The sequence below is a fragment of the Pogoniulus pusillus genome, chromosome Z (genome assembly GCF_015220805.1).
Source record: "Pogoniulus pusillus isolate bPogPus1 chromosome Z, bPogPus1.pri, whole genome shotgun sequence".
In the NCBI taxonomy this organism is placed as follows: Eukaryota; Metazoa; Chordata; class Aves; order Piciformes; family Lybiidae; genus Pogoniulus; species Pogoniulus pusillus.
Genome location: NC_087309.1, coordinates 73951560 through 73975954, shown reverse-complemented (window position 1 = coordinate 73975954; position 24395 = coordinate 73951560). Strand labels below are relative to the sequence as shown.

Here is a 24395-nt window from a genome sequence, read left to right as displayed (position 1 = left end):
GAAGACATCCACAACTACTCTGGGCAACTTGTTCCAGAGTTTCATCACCCTTGTACTAAAGAACTTATTGCTAGAGACCCTTATGAAAAGTCCCTCTCCAGTGTGCTCTATAGGCTCTCTTTAGTTATGAGAAGGCAACTATAAGTTCCTCCTAGAAACCTTTCCAGGCTGAACTCCCTCAGCTGATCCTCATTAGAGATGTCTTCCAGCCCTGATCATCCTTGTGGCTTTCTCTGGACTTTCTCCAACAGTTTTTTGTCCCTCTTATAATGGGGACACCAGAACTGGATGCAGTATTCAAGGTGGGGTCTCACAAAAGTGGACTTGAGGGAAAGAATCACCTTGCTGCATGAGCACACTGCCAGCTCATTTTGATCTTCTCATCAGTCAACGCCTCCAAGTCTTTTTCTTCAGGGCTCCTGTCAATGTACTCTGCATCCAGCCTGTATTTGTGCCTAGGTTGGCCTGACCTAGATGCAGGACCTTGCACTTTGATTTGTTGAACGTTATGCAGTTTTCACTCTCCCACTTCTCAAGCCTGTCAAGATCTTTCTGGATAGTATTCCTTCTCTCAAGTGAGTCCATCACACCACACAACTTGGTGTCATCAGCAAACTTGCTGAGGGTGCACTCAGTGCCAAAAATATTAAAAAGCACAGGACACAAGACAGACCCCTGAGTAACTCCACTTGTCACTGGTCTACACCTGGACATTAAGCAGTTGATCACAACCCTTTAACTGTGACCACCTAGCCAGTTCCTTATCCACTAAGTGGTTTGTCCATCAAGTGCATGTCTCTCCATCTTCGAGACAGAAATGTCATTTGTAACAAAGTCAAATGTCTTGCACAAATCAGTGTAGATGACATCAGTTGCTCTTCCCATGTCTACCAAAGCTGTAACTCTGTTCTAGAAGACTACCAGATTAGTAAGGTACAGTTTGACCTTCGTGAAACCATGCTGGCTATCACCAATCATCTCATTTTCTGCATGCCTTAACACGGTTACAAGATCTGCTCCTTGATCAAACATAGAGGTTTGGCTGATTTACCTGTAGTTCCCTGTGATGGTTAGGGCCCTTACCCACCCCCCCACACTTTGTATTTACCCCAGCTAACTCAGACGGCCTCTGGGAATATAAATGAAGCTATTTATTTACAAGCAGCACAATATACAAGCAGCTATTTACAATATATACAGTTATATACAGAAATATACAAAGGATAAACAATACAGAAGCACAACTCCCCTCCCGGAAACCTGAGTCCCCAGGAGGGGCTCTCAAACCACCCCAACACCTTCCCCGGCCCTCTCAACCTTACCCCAGTTCTCAGAAAGAAGAGAGGTGCAGCCAAGAGGTTAGGGAGCAAGGTTAGTGGCAGCAAGGTTAATGAGATGCAGCTTCGTCAAAGCCCAGAAGCAAAGTGAGAGACAAAATGGAGAACGCTATCAAATGTATTCCTTCTTCTTCCCAGAACTCTCAGCGGGACTATGAGAGAAGTTGACATCACAATTGTTTTCCTTTTCACAGCCCGTTATCTAGTTCTTTTTACCAAAACATTCCAGCTTGCTTCAAACTAGCACATTCCCTGAGTTTTCTTTGCTCTTGTTTTTAAAAATGGGGTCTATGTTTCCCTTTCTCCAGTGTGTGCAAAATTTGCCAGACTGCCATGACTTCTGAAATGTGATGTCTAGTGGCCTAGAAGTCTCAGCCATCATGGATGTATCTTACCCATCTGTGATGGTTTGAGTGTTACCCACCCTTCCCACACTTTTTAAATCACCCAGACTGGCTCTGGAAATTGAATGAAGCTTTGTATTTACAGCTTAGCACAATATACGCTCAGGTATTTACAATATATATGCAGTTATATGCAGAAATATACAAAGTAAAAGATAATACAGAAACACAACACCCCTCCCAGAAAACTGAGTCCTCAGGAGAAGGTCCCAACCGCCCTTCCACCTTCTCCCACCCCTCTCTACCTTAATCCCGGACGTTGCCTTGGGCCCAAGGAAGAATAGAGGGTCAGACGGGAGTTAGGAAGCAGGTGGATTAAGCAGAGAGGTGGTAGGTTATGTTAGAGAAATTCAGCCCACAGCCCAGACAGAGAGTGATTCCCTTATCTATGTTTGGATTCTTGCTCTTTTACATCTCAGCAAGCCTATGAGGGAAGTAGACATCACCATTGTTTTCCTTTTGTAGCCTGTAATCTAGTTCTTCTCACCAAAAATTCCAGCTAGCTTCAAGCTAGCACACCGTCCCGATGGACTTGTGCGTGTTCAGGTTCTCCAGGCGTTCTCAGACCTGATCTGATTCTTCTGCTTCTATTGAAGCAAAAAATGAAAAGTTGTTGTGTACTTCAGCCTTTTTCATATCCTCTCTAAGCAGGTCACTTGTATCCTGCTGCAGGAGCCCCACATTCTCTCTGCTTTTCCCTTTCTGTCTGAGGGTTCTGTTTTCTGTTATCTTTTTTATATTATTGTGTATGTATGACAGCTATGCTAGCAAAATGTCTTCATGGGCTGCTGCTTGTCTTACTAGCAAAGCTGCTGATACAAGCACTAATCATGCTTCAGTGAGTCTGCATTTGGTACAACTAAAATTTAGGTGGACTTCCACCTAAAGCATGGAAGAAGAAAACCATGTTCTGTGTTGGCAAAAGCGCTTATGTGGATTCAGCTACACCAGTGTGAGTGCTAATGCATCTTGGGGAGATGTATCTGAACTGGAAGAATTCAATCTGCTGGCAATACCCTGTGACCTCGCTTTGGAACTCTGCTGGTGTGGGACCATCCACAGAGGATCCACGTTGAAACTAGGCTGCCAGTGCAGATATACTCCTGTGATGGCGTTAGTCATGTTGACAGTACGGTGTAATTACTCCTTCTGTCAATGGAATGCTAAACTTACATTACACTGATCAATTTAGTGGAAAAACAGCTGATGTGATCATTCAGTGGCTGCTGTGACAAATTGTTCGAGTGGAGTCATCAACATCTGTCATTACTGTCCACAAAAGCAATGTTTTGGGAGAGCCCTGAAGTGGACCTCTTACATCATTCCAATTTTGGAGCCTGAGCTTGCCTTCCAAAACACCAGAAGGAAGAGGAGAGAAACCTAACTGTTTAAATTGAGATGGAAAGGCACAGCAAAGATCAGAGTTGCTGCTCAGCACAGTGCCAAGTAACAAGGTGCTGCTTTCACTCTTGGTGACTTTGTACTCTATAACAATGTGGGAACTTAGGAATTTTTAATGTTAATCTTGGAAAATATTTTTATATTTTCTAGTCCTATATTGGAAAGCACTGAAGACCTGTGTCTCAGTTCTCCTGCCACAGAGTTAACTAATATATTAAAATTTAGAAATGGAATCTTGTGAATCAACAAAAATGCTGTGTATACTCACAGGTAGCCTGGTATTTGCTTTGTAATTCAAATTGGTAGGAACCCAAGCCTTTCTCGTGCTGAGAGGCTGCATTTCAATTTGTAATAAATCACAAAATACAGAACATATTATCACAGTATCACCAAGGTTGGAAGAGACCTCACAGATCATCAAGTCCAACCCTTTACCACAGAGCTCAAGGGTGGACCATGGCACCAAGTGCCACATCCAATCCTGCCTTGAACAGCTCCAGGGATGGCGACTCCACCACCTCCCCGGGCAGCCCATTCCAGTATCCAGTGACTCTCTCAGTGAAGAACTTTCTCCTCACCTCGAGCCGAAATTTCCCCTGGCGTAGCTTGAGTCTGTGTCCTCTCGTTCTGGTGCTGGCCACCTGAGAGAAGAGAGCAACCTCCTCCTGGCCACAACCACCCCTCAGGTAGTTGTAGACAGCAATAAAGTCACCCCTGAGCCTCCTCTTCTCCAGGCTAAACAATCCCAGCTCCCTCAGCCTCTCCTCATAGGGCTTGTGCTTGAGACCTCTCACCAGCCTCGTCCCCCTTCTCTGGACACGCTCAAGCATCTCAATGTCCCTCCTAAACTGGGGGGCCCAGAACTGAACACAGTGCTCAAGGTGTGGTCTAACCAGTGCAGAGTACAGGGGCAGAATGACCTCCCTGCTCCTGCTGGCCACACCATTCCTGATGCAGGCCAGGATGCCACTGGCTCTCTTGGCCACCTGGGCACACTGCTGGCTCATGTTCAGGTGGGTATCAATCAGCACCCCCAGATCCCTCTCTGTCTGGCTGCTCTCCAGCCACTCCGACCCCAGCCTATATCTCTGCATGGGGTTGTTGTGGCCAAAGTGCAGCACCCGGCACTTGGAGCTATTGAACGCCATCCCATTGGACTCTGCCCATCTGTCCAGGCGGTCAAGGTCCCGCTGCAGAGCCCTTCTGCCCTCCAACCCAGCCACATCTGCCCCCAGCTTGGTGTCATCTGCAAACTTGCTGATGACTGACTCGATGCCCTCATCCAGATCATCTATGAAGATGTTAAAGACGATGGGGCCCAGCACTGATCCTTGAGGGACACCACTAGTGACTGGCCGCCAGCTGGATGTGGCACCATTCACCACCACTCTCTGGGCTCGGCCCTCCAGCCAGTTCCTAACCCAGCACAGAGTGTTGCCATCCAAGCTGTGGGCTGATAGTTTAGCCAGCAGTTTGCTGTGGGGGACAGTGTCAAAGGCCTTGCTGAAGTCCAGATAGACCACATCCACAGGCCTCCCCACATCCACCAAGCGGATCACCTGATCATAGAAGGAGATCAGGTTGGAGAGGCAGGATCTGCCCTTCCTAAATCCATGTTGGCTGGACCTGAGCCCTTGGCCATTGCTCAGGTGCGCAGTCATTGCCCCCAAGATAACCTGCTCCATCAGTATCTCTGGCACTGAGGTCAGGCTGACAAGTCTGTAGTTCCCAGGTTCCTCCATCCGACCCTTCTTGTGGATGGGGATCACGTTGGCAATTTTCCAGTCTCCTCGGACCTCTCCGGTGAGCCAGGACTGCTTGTAAATGGTGGAGAGCGGCTTGGCCAGCTCAGCTGCCAGCTCTCTCAGCACCCTAGGATGGATCCCATCTGGTCCCATGGACTTGTGTGTGTCCAGGTGGCTCAGCAGTTCCTGAACTAATTCCTCATGAATTTCCAGGGCAACACACTGCTCCCCGACTCCATCCCCCAATTCAAGAAGCCACTTGCCCTGAACTTCTCCCTCCTTACTGTTGAAAATTGAGGTGAAGAATGCATTCAGGACCTCAGCCTTTTCCTTTTTGTCAGTTATAGTGTTCCCCTCCTGATCCAGTAAGGAGTGGAGGCTCTTCTTGCCCTTCTTTTTAGAATTGATGAATTTATAAAAGTGCTTTTTGTTATCCTTCACAGAGGTGGCAGCCTAAGTTCTAGCTGGGCCTTAGCCTCTCTAATTTTTCTCCTGCATAATCTGACTACATCCATTTTAAACTACAAGTGAAGAACATTTTTAGCTTTTATGTCCTACATAAGGATTTTATGGAATTCTTGAATTATTACTACTTGTAGTAGTGAAAAACTGAATGTAGGGGTTTGCTAGGTGGATGTACGGTTTGATACTGCTGTTTTGACTCTGATTAGAGATTCCAGTTACCTTCTGTGGGCCCTTCAGAGGTGATCTAAAGTACATAAGTGGTTTATTTGCCACACATTAGGATCTTGTGTTCTGCTCCTGCAGTTTAATAAAGAATTGTTGTTCTCTTGAAATACACTCACTGCCAAAAAAAGTGTATATTTTATTTTAGAAGTTATTGTGGCAGCTTCATGACTGCAGCTAATTTTTTATTTTCTTTCTTTAGAAAAAGAGGAATCTCTAGCCTTATAAAGTATATGTGGAATTATGCGTAAAAGTTTTTTATGGTAGCTTCTCTTACTTTAGCAAGTCTAGAGAATGCAGTTCAATCTCTATTGCAAGGAGGAAGAAAACAAATCCCAGACTCTACAGCTGGGCAGATATACTGTTCTATGACCAAACTGTGGAAGAAATATTTTTTTACAGTGAAATGTGTATGCGTCAGTGTAAAGTGTAGAGAGCACCAGAGTGTGAAGTATTCTTTTTAATCTTCATGAACCAGTTGAAACCTTTCTTTCTCCTATTGAGTTTTCTAAAGAATCAAAGGAGGAAACAAGACTTAGCTATGAAAGGAGAACCCCATTGCAGAGGACTGAAAGTGAATTCTGAGAAGGAGGGAAATAACAGAGGAAGGAAGAAAATGTCAAGTAGAGAAGGAATTAAGAGAGGAAAACAGATAAAATATTCTAATTGAGTACCATAAACTTTGTGTCATTTTGTAGCAGCATCATGCAGTACTTTTATCTTGTGCCTGTGGGAATTTACGGTGTGTTTTCATTTGGGTTTTGTGGTTTGGGGATTTTTTATTTTATTCAATAGGTAAGATGTCATAAGGGCTTAGCTTGTTAGTGTGCTTATAATCACTGTATCAGCAGAGCAGATGAACTCAGCCTTATATACTAGTTAAAGTTTATTTGTGAGAAGAGGGCTGTTTGGGCTTTGTGTGTGAGGGGAGGCCCTTCCTTAATCCCACTACAGTATCAGTTTTCTGGTTATGTGAGGCAATTTATACAATGTCTTACAACTTCAAAACGTTAATGAGCAGTTGAGGCTGTCAGCTGTGGCTTATGTTGTTTGAAAAATTGCATAAAAATAAGAACTACAAAGAAGTTCTAGCTTTCTGCTCACAAATGTGACTTTATTTTGAAGCCAGTTCCTATAGAAGAAAATATTACCAGTGCACAAACTTAAAGTAACTTCTTCATCTTATTTTGACTTTGGTATTCTCTTGCTGACATCAGTCCTATACACTTTATTTGGTTTGGGTGGAGTGGAAAAGAGATGGTAAGACTCAAAGACACTTATTCTATGCATCTTCTGTAATAAAACTTGAAAAATGAACAGATTTTTTTCAGTAGACATCTGGTTCTTAAAAAAATTGTGATATTTGTGGCAGTGCCATATTTATGAAATACAGGGCTTTGGATAGCTTTTGACAACACTATCTTTCTGTAGACTTAAATCTCTGTAGTACAGTGACATTTCATGTTTATAGATATAAGAGGCTTGCTGAAGATACTGCTTCATTGTTCTGAAGGGACGTTCTCTTCCTGTACCCAAGACACTGTGTCTTATTCACACAATGGACAATTTTCACATGACTTGCACAAAAACTACAGTGGCTCCATTTTTGGCTCACTAACTAGAGATGCAGTGATGGACTCTTACAAGTTATTTTTTTACTGTGCTATTTGGTACTGTGATGGTTTGGAGGTTACCCCGCCCCCCCACACTTTTGAATTTGCCCCAGCTAACTCAGACGGACCCTGGGAATATAGATGAAGCAATTTATTTACAGCTAGCAGAATTTACAAGCAGCTATTTACAATATATACAGTTATATACAATTATATACAGAAATGTACAAAGGATAAACAATACAAAAGCACAATTCCCCTCCCAGAAACCTGAGTCCCCAGGAGGGGCTCTCAAACCACCCCAACACCTCCCCCTGGCCCTCTCAACCTTACCTCAGTTCTCAGGAAGAAGAGAGGTGCGGCCAAGAGGTTAGGGAGCAAGGTTAGTAGGAGCAGGGTTAATGAGATGTGACCAGGTCTAAGGCAAAAGCAAGAGTGAGAGACAAAATGGAGAAAAAGTCTTTCTTCTTCCCAGAGTTCTCAGCGTAACTGTGAGAGAAGTTGACATCAATTGTTTTCATTTCACTACCCGTTATCTAGTTCTTTTACCAAAACATTCCAGCTTGCTTCAAACTAGCACAATCCACCCCTTGTCTACTTCGCTCAGAGTATCGCTGAGAATAATCCAATCTAATCTAAACCAATATTTACACTAAAACAATATATACAAGTTCAGTTCACACTTCAATCAGATGTAGGTGATTGAAAAGCTCAGAACAGGGACTCCCAGGTGATGTTGGGTTCGTGCTCACGTGCTGTAGATTCTATCGTAGATTCTCTCAGTGTTGGGCGCCGATGTTACCTAGAACAGAAAACTCCTAACAGCTTGAATTTAAACTCTCTCAGCTAAGGTTAAATTTCTCTGTGGAATACACTGGATTTCACCATTCTCCTGCATTACCCAGTAGGTATGACCAGGACCTTCAGCAGAAACCACCCCTCGGACAGGTTTCCCTTTGCCCGAAGGAGAAAATACCCAAACAGTTTTCCCTAACAGATTCTTTTCACGTACAACAGGAACTTTATCACCGTCTACTGTTTGGACCAAATCTGATTGTGCAGGTCCTGCTCTGTTTACTGAACCTCTACTATTTACCAACCAGGTAGCCTCTGCTAAATGTTTGTCCCAGTTTTTCAGAGTTCCACCCCCCATGGCTTCTAGGGTGGTTTTCAGCAAACCATTGTAGCGCTCAATCTTCCCTGAAGCTGGTGCATAGTAGGATATGTGATAGATCCATTCAATACCATGCTCTTTGGCCCAGTTTTTTACAAGATTATTCTTGAAATGAGTACCATTGTCTGACTCAATTCTCTCTGAAGTTCCATGTCTCCACAAGATCTGTCTCTCCAAACCAACAATGGTGTTACGCGCAGTAGCATGTGGAACTGGATAGGTTTCCAACCATCCAGTGCTGGCTTCTACCATTGTCAGCACATACTGCTTGCCAGAACGAGATCGAGGTAAAGCGATGTAGTCAATCTGCCAGGCTTCACCATACTTGTACTTTGACCATCTCTCACCATACCATAAGGGCTTGATTCGCTTAGCCTGCTTAATAGCAGCACAAATGTCACAGTCATAGATGACTTGGGTGATAGTATCCATGGACAAGTCAATTGACCTATCACGAGCCCATTGGTATGTTCCATCTCTGCCTCGATGTCCAGATGAATCATGGGCCCACCGAGCTAAGAACAGTTCACCTCGGTGTTTCCAATCAAGGTCAATGTCAAGATCAGAGTTGGTATCAACTTGAGCAATCTTAGCAGCTTGGTCTGCCTTCTGATTATGTTGATGTTCCTCAGTGGCTCTGCTCTTAGGCATGTGTGCATCTACGTGCCGCACCTTCACTGGAATTTTCTCCAGCCGTGCATCAATGTCCTGCCATAGATCAGCACACCAAATAGGCTTTCCTTTCCTCTGCCAACCATGCTTCTTCCAGTCCTTCAGCCAACCCCATAGAGCATTGGCTACCATCCACGAGTTGGTGTAGAGGTAAAGGATAGGCCAATTCTCACATTCAGCCACATCAAGAGCAAGTTGAACAGCTTTTACCTCAGCGAACTGACTGGATTCTCCTTCGCCATCTTTCATTTCGGTAACTCTCCTGGTTGTCCTCCAAACTGCTGACTTCGATATTCGCTTGTTCCCAACAAGACGACAGGAACCATCTGTGAACAAAGCATAGTTCTTTTCCTGATCAGAGAGATCACCATAGGGAGGAGCTTCCTCAGCACGAGTTATTTTCTCCTCCGGAGGTTTGGAACAGTCTGTGCCTTCCGGCCAGTTGGTGATCACCTCCACCAGACCAGGTCGGTCAAGATTACCCATTTGTGCTCGTTGGGTTATCAAAGCCATCCATTTAGACCAGGTTGCATCTGTGGCATGATGTGGTGATGAACCTTTGCCCTTGAACATCCAGTTAAGAACTGGCAGTCTAGGAGCTAAAAGCAATTGTGACTCACTTCCAATCACTTCAGAAGCTGCTTTCACTCCCTCATAGGCTGCTAGAATCTCTTTCTCAGTTGCAGTGTAATTTGTCTCTGAACCTCTGTAGCAACGTCCCCAGAACCCAAGTGGACGACCACGTGTCTCATTTGGAGCTTTCTGCCAAAGACTCCAACTTGGACCATTGTCACTGGCAGCCATGTACAGAATGTTTTTAATGTCCGGACCAGATCTCACAGGTCCCAAGCCCACTGCATGGACTACTTCTCGCTTGATCTGATCAAAGGCTGCTTGTTGTTCAGGTCCCCACTCGAAATTGTTTCTCTTACGAGTCACATCATGCGGAGGTTTGACAATCTGACTGAAATCAGGAATGTGTAGCCTCCAAAATCCCACCAGACCAAGAAAAGAAAGTGTGTCCTTCTTACTGGTGGGAACTGCCATGGTAGAGACTTTGTTGATCACGTCCTGAGGAATGTAACGACGGCCATCCTGCCACCGCACTCCCAGAAACTGAATTTCTCTGGCAGGTCCTTTGACCTTGTCTCTCTTAATGGCAAAACCTGCTTGCAACAGAATGTCAATGATTTTGTTACCTTTCTCGAAGACTTCCTCGGCAGTTTGGCCCCACACAATGATGTCGTCGATGTACTGGATGTGCTCTGGAGCTTTACCTTTCTCCAGTGCATTGTGGATGACTGAGTGACAGATGGTTGAGCTGTGTTTCCACCCCTGAGGCAAATGGTTGAACTGGTACTGGATTCCTCTCCAGGTGAATGCAAACTGAGGCCTGCACTCCTTTGCTATGGGAATAGAGAAGAAAGCATTAGCAATGTCTATGGTGGCATACCATTTAGCCTCCTTCGTCTCCAGCTCATACTGGAGTTCCAGCATGTCTGGCACAGCTGCGCTCATGGGTGGAGTCACCTCGTTGAGGGCACGAAAGTCAACTGTGAGTCTCCAGTCACCCGTAGGTTTACACACAGGCCAGATGGGACTGTTGAAAGGTGAATGAGCTTTCTCGATGACAGCCTGACTCTCCAATTGACGAATGAGCTGATGAATGGGCAACAAAGAGTCACAGTTAGTTCTGTACTGCCTATGATGAACAGTTTGAGTTGCAATTGGCACTTCCAGGTCCTCTATGTCATGATGTCCCACAACTGCAGATTCATCAGAAAGTTCAGGTCTAATGGACAATTTCAATTTATCATCCTCAATCTCTACAGATGCTATTCCAAAAGCCCATTTGTGACCCTTAGGATCTTTGAAACAACCTTGTCTCAAAAAGTCAATTCCCAGAATGCAAGGCGCATCAGGACCAGTTACAATAGTATGTGTCTTCCACTCTTTACCAGTTAAACTGATCTCAGCCTGTATCTTAGTTAACTCTTGAGATCCACCAGTGATTCCAAAGGTAGAAATGGACTCTGTCCCTTTGCAATTAGATGGCAATAAAGTACACTGAGCCCCTGTGTCAACTAAAGCCCTGTATTTCCGAACTCTTGAACTGCCAGGCCACCTAATGAATACATTCCAATAGATTCGGTTCTCTCCACTATCCCTTTCCTCCTCCTGGCTGGAGGCAGGGCACCCCTAATGCTGAACATGGCATGTAGGGTGTACACAATGATTGGTATTGTTGTGAGAGGAATTGCAACTGTTGGAACAATTGCAGTTGCTCTCAGGAGCTGAAGAAGTGACAGCTGCTTTCCTAGCATTACTGCTTCTGTTTCTGCCACTCTGCAGTTCCCTGACTCTCTTTGAAAGAGCTGAAGTAGGTTTACCATCCCATTTGTTCATGTTCTCCCCGTATGTGTCACGCAGAAGTATCCACAGTGACGCACGTGATTGCTGCTGTCTAGGTGGAATTTGTCTCCTCCTGGGCTGGAATTGCCTTGCAGGAGGTGGGCGTCTGTTCCTGACTGCAGAAACATGCACTCATTCAGATGATGCAGGAATGGTATCCTTTACCAGATTGGTAATGTTTTTGAGATCCTCCTTCAGTTCTTTCATGGTATCTTTAATCTCTGTGGTCATAATTTGTATGGCAGAGACTAAACCAGAATGTGACAAGCTGTCCTCTATCTGCCTGAGCTGGTCAGTGAATTCACCAACAATGAAAGACCTTCCATTATCACTCCTTGCTAGAAACTTACTGGCCAAGATGTTAGCATAGGATGAAGGAGCAAGCTTAATCAGCTTCTTCATGAGACCTGTTCCCAAAGGAATATCGTCAGGCTCATGAGTGCCATGATCTCCATAAAGCACTTCCTTCACAGCAAAGTCCTTCAGAAGCTTAATTCCCTGTTCAACGGTGTTCCACTTCTTGGCAGCCCATGGCAAATCATCTCGGGAAGGATATCTCATAGCTACAGCCAACAGAAGGCGTGTCCACAAGCTAACCCTACCAAGAGGACTTGCTAGGTGTTTGTCCACTCCACTCTCCTTAGTGAGTGGTCCCAGCTGCTTGGCAGACTTGTCTCCCACCTGCAGGGCATTAGCACTAATGCCACGGCATCTCACTAGCCAGCTTAGGATTGGCTCTCCTGATTCTCTTGTGTATTCCTTCCTAACTTCCCTGACCTCTCTGAGTGGATCCTTGGAGCCCTGGATGTCATCTTCCTCCTCTTCCTCCTGTTGTTGATCTGGTGGTACTGGGCCTAACAGAACCTTCCTCATAGCATTCCTAAAGTCATTGGAACCATCCTCTCTCTTGGCAGCTCGCCTCACAGCACTCCTCTCACTTGAATATTGTTGTCTCAGCACATCTACAAGGTCTCGCAGACTAACTGTCTCCTCCTCCTCTTCTTGCTGATCACCAGAGGTCCCCTCTCTTACATCCTCCTGCGAACCACTCTTTGTCTTAGCTTTTGCCTTAGCAGGTGCCAGAAGGGCCTGAGCAGCAACAGACTTGGATATGTCTGCTGGAGGGTTTGTATTATTGGGTGTCTGACTTGGAGGATTTGAATTATTGGAGGTCTGACTTGGAACATTTGTATTACTGGGGGTCTGACCTGGAGCTTGTGAGTTCAAATCTGCCTTGCTTTTAACAGGAGGATTTTGGTTCTGGTCTGCTGGCTGGGGGTTCGAATTGGCTGAGCTGGTGTCAGTAGGATTTGGACTGACTGGGCTAGCGTTACTAGCACTAGTAGTAGTATTAGCATTAGTGGGATTGTTTGCCTGTCCTCCTGGGATGCCTGCCAACCCTGACGTGTTTTGATTGTTGCTAGGAACATTCTGATTTTGGGTACCTGCCTGTGCTCCTGGGGCTCCTGCCGAACTCTGTCCGTTATCATTATTGTTTATGTTAGCGGCGGGACCATTGGCCGTGTTCCCAGCACTTGGAGAAGGAGGGGCAGAGGCTGGCAAGGGGGAAGCCGATAACTGTGTTCCCTTGTTTTGCTGTGAAAGAGACTGCTTCTGAGACACAGAATTTTTCCTAGTTCTTACAGAAGCTGGTTTTGAATTTTTCACCAATAATGCCAAAATTAATATGAATATTGAAATCATGAGGCAAATATTAAAAACTGTGAGAAGAAAAACAGTTTTACACGAGCATGTGCCTGTACAAACAGTTGGAATTCCTGTCTTAGGCTGAATAACTCTCATTAGAGCCATATTTAAAGCAGAATTTCCATTGATTGTGACATTATTGACCAGAGCTCCTGTAATGTCCTTCGTAATATTCTCAGAGATATTAAAACCAGCATAACCAAGAATCAAATCACCCCAGCTCCAGAACATATCTGAAACCTTAGCTTTAGCCTTATTATAAGCCAGATCAATGAAATAAGCAACAATTTGACCTTTTAACCAACTAAATGCCAAGAAAACAAAACCAGACCAGAGCAATGCACCAACCAAATACAATAGCTGCTTGATTAGCTTCATCTTAATTCCCAGAGCTAATGTCCAATCAATCAGATCTATCTAGCCCCACGTTGGGAAAGCCAATTAAAAAATGTGATGGTTTGGGGGTTACCCCGCCCCCCCCCCACTTTTGAATTTGCCCCAGCTAACTCAGACGGACCCTGGGAATATAGATGAAGCAATTTATTTACAGCTAGCAGAATTTACAAGCAGCTATTTACAATATATACAGTTATATACAATTATATACAGAAGTATACAAATGATAAACAATACAAAAGCACAATTCCCCTCCCAGAAACCTGAGTCCCCAGGAGGGGCTCCAACACCTCCCCCCGGCCCTCTCAACCTTACCCCAGTTCTCAGGAAGAAGAGAGGTGCGGCCAAGAGGTTAGGGAGCAAGGTTAGTGGGAGCAGGGTTAATGAGATGTGACCAGGTCTAAGGCAAAAGCAAGAGTGAGAGACAAAATGGAGAAAAAGTCTTTCTTCTTCCCAGAGTTCTCAGCGTAACTGTGAGAGAAGTTGACATCAATTGTTTTCATTTCACTACCCGTTATCTAGTTCTTTTACCAAAACATTCCAGCTTGCTTCAAACTAGCACAGGTACCTTCCTAGTGGTCAGAATAAAACTTCATTATTTAGTGGAAGTAAGGAGGTGAATCAGTATAAATACAGAAATTTCAAAGGAGAGAGGTAGAAAATAAAGTAACTATAGGAGTAGCTGACTCTCAATGTTTAAAAGAAGAAAACAGAAAGCAGTAAGAATAGCAGAATCATGGAATGTCTGTTAGAAGGCACCCTTGGAAGTTATCTCATCCACACCTCATGCTCAAGGACCACCTGAAGCCAGTTGTACACAGCCATATTTGTATGGCTTTTGAGTATATTCAAGGATGGAGACTCCACAGTGTACCTGGTCAACCTGTGCCAGTGCTCAATCACTATCACAGCATAAAGTATTTTCTGATATTCAGGGGAAACCTCACATGTTTCAATTTGTGCCTACTGCTTCTTAACCTGTCGCTGGGCCATCTAACAATGGGCCACAAAGACTGGAGTATCTTGCGTGTGAGGAGAGGCTGAGATAGCTTTCTCTAAGCCCACCATTGGATGCTGTCCAATATGTTCATGTCTGTTTCATACTGGAAAGCCTGAACACAGTATTGCAGATGTGGTTTCAGCAGTGGTAAGTAATCTGCTGGCAATACTTTGGCTAATGCAGCCCAGAATGCCATTCACCTGCTTTGCCACAAGGATAAATTGCTGGCTTACGTTCAGATTGGTGACTGCCAGGACTCCAAATCTTACCTGCAAAGCTGCTTTCCAGGTAGGCATTCCTCAGCATATGTAGGCACACAGGACTGTTTCTCCTGGTGCAGGACTTTGCAGTTCCTCTTGCTGAACTTCACAAGATTCCTGTCAGCCTTTTCTTTCAGCCCCTTGATGTGTTTGTGAATGGTAACCCACTTTTAGTCTTGTGTTGTCAAGCAAATGAACAGCAAACTCAGTTTTGTAGATTGCTGCTGTGGTAGTGAATAGAATTCAAGTAGGTCAGAGGGAAATGCCTTGTAGGGACTGCTAACACGCTGTGGTTAGTTATTCTAATGGTAATGTTGTGAAGGAAGAAGAAACACCACAAAAGCAGTAAAGTGGAAATGCAGCTTCTGCTGCTGAAGCCAAGTTAGAAAATGGACTAGTAAGCAGTCTAGCATAGACTCATAGAATGATTTAGATTGGAAGAGACCTTCAAAGATCTAGTCTGCTCTTCCTGCCGTGTGCAGGGATGTGCGTTTCTCTAGATCTGGTTGCATGAAGCCCAACCTGGTTTTGAATGCCCATGGTTTCTCTGAGCAAGCTGTTATGTCATGTAGTCACCTGAATTGCAAAAAATGTCCAATCTAAACCTTTTCTCTTTCAATTTGAAGCCATTTCTCCTTTTATTGCCATTGCAGGCTCTGTTAAAAAGACTCCATCTTTCTTACAGGCCTCACTTCAATATTGAAAGGCCATAGTAAGGTATCTCCAGAATGTTCTTTTCTTCACACTGAACAGATGCAGATCTCAGCCTTTCCTCATAGCACTTCTTGTGGCCCACCACTGGATCTACGGTGTAATTCTTGAACTGTGAGGGCTGTATCTGGATGCAGTACTCCAGATGGATGTCTTATGACAGCAGAGCAGTTGGGGACAATCACCTCACTTTATCTGCTGACCACAATTCTTTTGATGCAGCCTAGGATACAGTTGACTTTATGGATTGCAGGTGTCCATTGCTGGTACATGTCCAATCTTTTTATCTGCTAGTATAGCCAAGATCTTTGCAGAATTGCTCTTAATCTGTGTATCTTTTGGTCTGTACTGATACTGGAAATTGGCTTGACCCAGATTCAGGGCCTTCCACTTGGCCATGTGTCACGGAGGGGTATTCTGCCTCCTACACCGGATTTGGCGGAGGGGAGAAATTAATTGGGGCAAGATAATATTATATAAAAATATATATTTATTAAACTCAATATTGTGGACTCTCACCACCCTCAGCCACTGTATATTAATATTCATTACATGGTTATGAAAACATTCTAGGATAAATTATGTACAGAAGCTTATTAATTAACTAGCAAACATTCAAACTAAAACAGAGAGAGGAGTTTTCCCTGCAGCTTAATGCCGTTTGGGGTCTGTATACTATTTGTCCAGCCGAGAGGGCTGAAACTGATTCTGCTCTACGGCAGAGGTAACAAATATTTACAGAGGTTTTAAAGCTTTTACTCACAACACTTATTACTCGTTAATCACCCTCTGGCGCTACGTCACAGCCTGTGCCTAGTGTCCAAACTTCAGGGGATCTCTGCCCGTGGACTTTGAGACTGGAATCCTCCTGGCTTGAGGGGAAAGGATGAGTCTTCCCAGCTTCAGGGGAAATGGTCTCTGACCTGGTTCTCCTGGCGAAGATGCAGTCTTTGCCTTTGTGCTGCTGGCTTCTTCTGGATGCGTTGTCCAGGAATTCTCAGCTGGCAGGATCTCAGGTATAGGAGGAGAATATTGTGCTGTCTCTGGCACGGTTCTTGCAGCTAGCAAGAGCAGACAATTCAGATCCTGTTTCCTGGTTATCTCAGTGGCAGTGGCACGCTTACCAGGCAGTGATAGGCAGTGGGCATACAAGGTGCATGGCTGCTGGAAGTCTGAGCTCCGTAGGTAAAGGCAAGCAATATAGGATCTGGTCCTGATAACACAGTGGTGTGCAGATGTGCACAGCAGGCTGGAGAATATAGGCTCCTCATATATATATATATATATATGTATATGTATATGTGCAGGCTTAAGTAAGCTCTGCAAGAAAGGTACGCAGGCAGGTGAGCTGCATGTGTGTCAGAGCATGAGGGTCTGAGCCTCTGAGAATCGGAGCTATGCAATGGAGTCCGAGCGTGGGTCTGAGCTATGAAGGGTCTGTGCTGGAGGGTCTGAGCGGCTGAGCTATCAACGTAGCGTCTGAGCGGGTGAGCACTTTGTTTACCTGTGCGCCCCTACTTATTGAATGTGGGCCAAGATTAATGGCCCCTTTGGCCACTAGAATGACCAATCAGGTTGGCAGTCAGTCAAACCTTACCATAATAGGCAAATGGCACTTGCCTGGATTTTCCCAAATATGGGGATCACATGGGCTTACACCAGGGAGACACGAGTTGGGTGTGTGGGGGCTTACACAACCTGCTTACAACCAGGGGTCCTGGCAGAAAAACATGTCCAGGCAAGGCAGGGCATAAATAAGCCTCTTTTCTGGCCTACAGGCCCTCCACGGCACCATGCTGATTCTGTGAGATTTGCACTGGCCCACTCAGGCCCATTGAAGTCCCTCTGGATAGCATCCCTTCCCTCTGGCAGATCAACAGAATCACTCGGCTTAGAGTCTTTCAGAAGTTGCAGAGGGTGCACTCAATCTCATCAGCTATGTCATTGATGAAGATATTGATTAGTTTTGGTCCCTTTATATACCCTTGATGTACACTGCCACCCTACTTTCCCATTCCCTCTAGACTAGTTTCCATGTGAATGTTGAGCCACTCTTTGTATTGAGTCTCATTAACTCTCTGGAGGTTAGCAGCCAGCTGTTACCCATTTAACAATTCATGCATCAATCCTGTATCTCTGCAATTTGGTCACACAAATGTTGTGAGGGACCAGGCAGCTATAGACTGGTCAGCCTTACCTCCATCTCCAGAAAAGTGATGGAGCAACTTATCTTTGGTGCTCTCCTTAGGTATATCAATAACAAGAGGGTCATTAGGAGCAGTCAACATGGCTTTATCAAAGGGAAGTCATGTTTGACCAGCCTGATAGCCTTTATAAGAACATAACCAGGTGGGTTATGTAATGGTGGTAGAGCAGTGAATGTGGTTTATCTTGATTTCAGTAAAGCATTTGACATTGTCTCCCACAGCATCCTTCTGGCTTAACCGAGGCAGTGTGGTCTGAATGATCAGGTAGTAAGGTGGATTTGGAACTGGCTGAAGGAAAGAAGTCAGAGAATTATGGTCAATGAGATGGAGTCTAATTGGAGGCGTGTACCTAGTGGAGTCCTTCAGGGGTCAGTACTGGGACTAGTTCTGTTCAATGTATGTATCAATGAACTGGATGAGGGCACAAAGTGCCCTGTTGGCAAGTTTGCTGATGACACCAAACTGGGTGGAGTGGCTGTCACATCAGAAGGCTGTGCTGCATTCAGAGAGACTTGGACAGACTAGAGTGTTGGGTAGGAAAAATCACAGAATCAGTCAGGGTTGGAAGGGACCACAAGGATCAGCCAGTTCCAGCCCCCCTGCCATGAGCAGTGACATCCTACTCTAGATCAGGCTGGCCACAGTCTCATCCAGCCTGGCCTTAAACACCTTCAGGGACTGGGCCTCAGCCACCTCCCTGGACAACTCATTTCAGGGTCTCGCCACTGTCATGGCGAAGAACTTCCTCCTCACGTCCAGCCTGAACCTACCTATCTCCTGCTTTGCTCCATTCCCCATAGTCCTGTCATTCCCAGATATTGTGAAAAGTCTTTCCCCAGCTTTTTTGTAGGCCCCCTTCAGATAATGAAAGGCCATAGGAAGGTCACCTTGGAGCCTCAACAAGGTCAAGTCTAGAGTCTTGCACCTGGGAAAGAACAACCTCAGGTATCAGTATAGGTTAGGGACTGACCTGTTGGAAGGCAGTGAAGAGGAAAAGGATCTCAGTGTGCTAGTTGTTGGGAGGTTGACCATGGGCCACCAGCATGCTCTTGTGGCCAGAAGGGCCAATGCCATTCTGGAATATATTAAAAGGGGTGTGGCTAGTAGGTCAAGAGAGGTTCTTCTGCCTCTCTATTCTGCCCTGGTTAGGCTTCATCTGGAGTACTTTGTTCAGTTCTGTGCCCCCCAGTTCAAGAGGGATAAAGAACTACTTGAGAGAGTCCAGCACAGAACCACAAAGATGATTAAAGGAATGGAATATCTCTATTATGAGGAGAGACTGAGGGAGCTGGGACTCTTTACCTTGGAGAAGAGGAGGCTGAAAGGTGACATTATTAATATTTATAGATATGTAAAGGATGAGTGCCAGGAGGATGGAGCCAGCTTCTCCTTGATGATGTCTGATGACAGGACAAGAGGCAATAGGTGCAAGTTGTGGCATAGGAAGTTTCATTTAAACATAAGGAGGAATTATTGTCACTGTAAGGGTGACAGACACTAGAACAGGCTGCCCAGGGTGGGTTGTGCAGTCTCCCTTTCTGGAGATACTCAAAACCTGCCTGGATGTGTGCCTGTATGATCTGGCATAGGAGATCCTGCTCTGGCAGGGAGGTTTGACTAGCTGATCTTTTAAGGTCCCTTCCAGCCTCTGACATACTGTGATTCTGTGATATCAAAGGACTTCCAGAAGTATAGGTGGATGATGCCTGTAGCTCTTCTCTTGTCTACTGTAGACACCCCATTGTAGAAGAATGTGGGCACAATTTTAAGGGCAGTTGTTTGTCGTCCTGCAATATAGTCTTCCCTGTAGCTGAAATACTCTTTTGAAAATACCTACAGAAACTTAAATACAAGTACTTATTGATGACTTAGATTGTCTAATGAGTTCTGCTAGGTTTGATTCTTGTTAGAGTGGATGGTATGTACAAGGTTTTCCTGTTTTTTTGGTGTTTTTTAATAAAATGAGGGAGAAGACTGAATCAGAAAGGACCATTGTCTTGAGTTGCTTCCTTTCTTAAAAAGTTATATTTTCAGTGTTGATCTTTAAGATTATTTCCTACAGAGAGAAGGATAAAGTTATTACTTGGTTGGCTAGCTGTACATGCTCACACAATGGCTCTCATGTTTGCTGACCATACACACTTGATAGAGGTTCTCACTTCTTTCTGCTACTTAAGCAAATAAAGGTTTCTGCTTTGGAAGGTAGAGAACATGACAGAGAGGTTGAACATGGTAATATACATATATATAGATATGTTTTATATATATATATATATATATAATGTTACATATATATGTATATATATATATATATATATTTCTCTCATGTCTTTCTGTCTGCCGAAGTTTAATGAAATCCCCTTCAGTTTTGCAGAAGTTGACATGAGCCACCGCTCTTTACATTTTAGGTCTCTAAACTACTTTTTGCCAGGTATTTTTTTAGAACATCTCTATGGAGATCAAGTGAATCTGTTGATAATATTACTGGTACTAGTGCTGGTGGTTTGTTTTTGGTTTTTTTTTTTTTTTTTTCCCCAAGTATTTACTTACAGTGCAAGAGAAGACAGCTATTCTAGTTTGCAACCCAGTATAGCATTTTTTCCACTGTTCATACACAGTCATGTTTGTGTCTATCACACATCTGTTGAAGAACATAGGAATGCTCTGTTTAAACCTATGAATTCAAAAGTGACTTTAAAGTAAGCCACAAGTATTTGTGAGCTCAACAGAGATAGTTGTAAGGTAGTAAGTGGGATTGCAAGATTTACTAACTCTGTCTCTAGAAATGAGATTGAAAATATTTCCAAATTTTAAGTCCTAGTTAATGACCTCTTTATAGCTAGGACTTGCATAGGATGTTTGAAGTGAAAAATTACGTTCTGTCTCTCAAAACTTGTAGGTCTTGTTCAGAGAAGCCAGTGCTGTGTTTTTCATGTGTTGCTTTTTGCATTTTTGTTAGAGGGATACTAGGAAAAAAAATAATGGTAGTAAAACCTACATCTAGGCATATAATTGGTAGTAAGACAGACCTGTTACTCATCCTTTTTTGAGCACATTTCTTACGGCTGCTGTCTAGTTTTTAATTAGCTGCTAAGGAACATGCCTAGTAGACCATGGTGCTGCTGCTAACTTACTTTGTTTTGTATCTTTCTGGTGCTAAGCTCTTAAAAGGTGACAGAGTAGGCATTACTGTATTTTTCTCTGTATGCATCACACTCCCTTTTCCCCTTTTAGAAATATAATACAAAATGTTTTAGCAATTCAGGTATTTTAAATTTAAAAAAGAAGGCATAACCTTCTGGAAAGGATCATCTTTACATGTTGGCAAGCACTTCATCTATTTTGAATAGGTAATATATAAATAATACATCACTATACTTCACACTTTAAAAGCAGTAAGCCACAGGTAATAAACCTTAAATCACACTATGCCTTTGTTAGCTTAAAATAACCATGATCAGATTTTCAGCCTATATAAGTCTGTTTAATGTAGTTGGATGCTTAAAAATCTTTGGGTACCATTTTCCTCAGTAACTTTTTTTTGCAAAGGTGCTAAACTCTTCAGACTGATGTGTTCCCATCTAATAGTTCTCATGCTCTCTTCTACACCTACACTGGGCATTGGCCCCCACTGTTTGTATACAGTCCTATCAGAGAAGCGAGATAAATCTTCTGGAAGCATGCTTAGAGGAGATTAATATTTCTTCTGAAGTAGTGAGCAGAGAAAGGTAATAGAAAGCAGAGACAGGGAAATTTTTAAGTAACATGTCCGTAACAGTTCAAGTTCTTCAGATGTAAAGCCTGTTTCTTAATTAAACATAGCAAGAGGTACCTGAATAAAGGAAATCTTCACAGGCTGCAGGAAGGGACAAGAATGGACACAATTTAGCTTCATTTCCCTATTTTGACCTTCTCACACCTCTACTGCAAAACGAGCTACTTAGTTTAATGCTGGGAGAAGGGAGGAGATTTTCTCCACAAAACCGATTTGGAAGCGGTAAATCACTCTGTTCTTAATCAACTGCACACAACTAGATAATCTAGTGTGGTGCCACACCTGGGGACAACGCCATGAAAGCAGTACTGTACTGCTGATGCTTGTGGTCTCATGGCTGTAATGCAGATGTCTGACCAGGTTTAACAGAAGGGAACAACTAAGATACCATCTCTTTGAGAAAACCTGCCAAAACGTTAGGTTATCTCGTGATTTGAAAAAACATGCTGGAAACTGCTACAAAATTTTGATACAGTCTGTGAGAAGAGAGATGTCCTTTTGTTCTTTAGAGGCTGGATCAGAAAAACAATGACAAAAATCCCCAAAATTGCAGTCCTGTCAAACTTTATAGTGCTCTTTACTGGTGCTTCTTCAATTAAGTGAATTTTCATTTGATTTTGTAGGAGGTACTTGAACTACTTCAAATTAAAAATCAGTCTTAATGCTTCTTTTCTAGGTTTTTGTAAACAAACTAAAACAGACGAAAAAGGACTACTGTTCTTTTACTGTGGTGGGTTGAAGTTACCCCCAAAATAAAATCACCAGACTAGCTCATAAGGCCCGTAAGCAAAACAAAGCTGTATTTTACAAGCAAACTAAAAGCATAAAATGCAATGTATCTATATATATACAAAAATATATTAACGTATATTTACAGTTATTTTACAATTCAGAAATAACACAGAGCCCTCCCTCTTTGAATTGTTCCTCCACCCACCCCACCCATCTGGGTAAGGAAACAAGGGAGCTAGCTGTCTCCCCAGAGAGAATAGAAAGGCCCTGCTGCTGCCTACTTGACCACAAGCAAGAGTCTCAGCCAAGGTCAGTGAAGCCATGCAAAAGTATCAGCCAGAGTGGAGAAGAGAAAGGGAAGAAACAACATTTTGTGCAGTATATTACATACTAAACCAGCAAACAAATGTAATCATATAGGTTTATCTGTTGTTTTTCTTTTCATCCAATAACCTGTTTATTTACCTTTTGTTATTTTTTCTATTAATCATCTTCGGAATTTTCCTATTTCTTGTTTAGAATTTCAAACTAGGCTAGAAGGTTAGTTTTAAACCACCACTCTTACCTTGCTTTTTAAATATACTGAAAATTTGGCAAGGATAGTGATCAGATGTGTATATATATACAGTAAAGACTAACAAAGCATTTTATTACACCACATGAAATGAAGCTTGTGGCTTTATAGAATTGATTCAAAGTATTGTGGTAACTTCTAAGGTTTTCTTCTCTATCAAAAAGAAGTGAGGGCTGCATTATAATTGTTGCAGCAGAACAGTAAAAGATCAGCATGTCTAGTTCAGAGTTCTTTAGTGTCTTGTCACTTGTGTCTGCATACATTTAGAAATGGTTCAAGGCATGTTTTGTGGTGGAATTAAGTGAAATGAAAGTGTAGGGGTCCAGTATTTATCTAAATAGTAATAAGTCATCCAGCAGTAGTTGTGCTGCTGTTGTTGACAGTTTGTCTTTCAGAGTCATGGGATGTATGGATGCAGACAAAATATTTTTTTACTTTTATTAGTTATTTTGGAGTACCTTGTGAATATTGTAACCTTTAGGCTAGGTATGAGTTCAGTAGCTGTCAGCAGCACCACAACAATTTTGTCTGCTCTTACAGGAATACCAGCATTCAGCAGGTCAAACTGTCTAGCTGAGCTCATCTTCTTCAGAAGTTTGCTCATCATGTCCCCTCTTCAGTCCTGCGAATTGGGTGATACTCTGCTTTGTTTCATGGTATCCATCTTTGTTGTGGATGTACCCAAAACCCAGACAACAACAGCTATCCAAAGTGTAGATTTATTACAATCAAACGTTACCTGATGCTCCAGCAGACCAAAGTTAATTACAAAGTTTGGATGTCAGGTAGGAATACCCTACTATACAACTAATTCCTAAGTTTTAGAAATATTCTATTTAGAAAAATTAACTGGAATGGATGCACATTCACTTGTAAAAGGGAAAACTTTCCACTCAGGTGTACCCAGAAAGAGGATCATTTGAAGATGAGGGCTCATGCAAGTATATATATACAGAAGAAGTATTTACTCACCAAGGGGATGATGAAGGCTTGCTCAATCCCAGAATGTTTCCTTGGGCAGTGTTCTGAGCCACAGGGAAGATCTCTGTCTCTAATGAGAATGGATAGAATGACTCTTTGGGACTTCATTTACACCCTAGTTGGATTTGAGCTGTGATCGTGCTAATTAGTTGGGGGCAGGTGTATGACAAATACAGGCAAAGGGCCCAAAACAATGTAATCAAGTTCTAATGTTTGTCGGAGCTTACCATGTTTTGTCAGGACTTTACCTTGGTTGTTGTCAGGTCTTTCTTGAGCAGCTTCATCTGACACAACCTTGAACAGAGGGGATGGTGGGGTCTGATCAAGGTGGAGAGTTTTTTTCTGTCTTCAATTTGTATGCATAGGCAAAAGGCAGTAAGAAAGAGGCAGAACATTTGTTGCTTGTAGCAGACTAAAGGGGAGCAATGTAAAAGGGTCTAGGGTAGGGTGTCCCTACACGTGGCAGGGGGGTTGGAACTAGGTGGTGCTTGTGGTCCCTTCCAACCCTGACTCATTCTGTGATTCTGTAAACTAAAAGTGATTTTGAAGATTATTTTTCTGTAATAAATCTGCACTGGGCATTTTGGGTAAATAAAGTGGTTAGCTT

The 24395-nt window shown here is 43.5% G+C and overlaps 1 protein-coding gene across 2 annotated transcripts in view; it reads left to right on the top strand.

Annotated features, from left to right (window-relative positions):
- TLE1 (TLE family member 1, transcriptional corepressor) overlaps nt 1–24395 on the top strand; it is a 103694-nt gene that overhangs the window by 41443 nt on the left and 37856 nt on the right. The gene's annotated exons all lie outside the window — the stretch shown is intronic.